The sequence below is a fragment of the Trypanosoma equiperdum genome, assembly GCF_001457755.1.
Source record: "Trypanosoma equiperdum strain OVI genome assembly, contig: ctg_1286, whole genome shotgun sequence".
In the NCBI taxonomy this organism is placed as follows: Eukaryota; Euglenozoa; class Kinetoplastea; order Trypanosomatida; family Trypanosomatidae; genus Trypanosoma; species Trypanosoma equiperdum.
The window spans coordinates 6,807-7,100 of record NW_027123267.1 but is presented as its reverse complement, the minus strand read 5'-3'; positions in this window follow the sequence as shown (position 1 = coordinate 7,100).

The window sequence follows — 294 nt, the reverse complement described above, 5'->3', positions numbered from 1 at the left end:
TTTTTTTTTATTTATTTACTTGTTCTACTTATTTATTCATTGGTGCGACCGGGATGGGGCGGGCAATTTTCCGCTGTTAGTCACTCGTTCCTCTTTTTCTACTTTGGGTGTTTGTGACCTTAAGAATTAGGGGAGGTAGCACCAGTTTGTCCTTACTTTTATTCTGGGAGCCATTATATTGAGGTACAGTACCATTTATTTATTTGAGAAGCGGCTTCACCCCCTCCAAAGGACACGCGGCTACATATGTATATTGCAATTATCGTTTATTTCAATTTATTATTACTATTATTA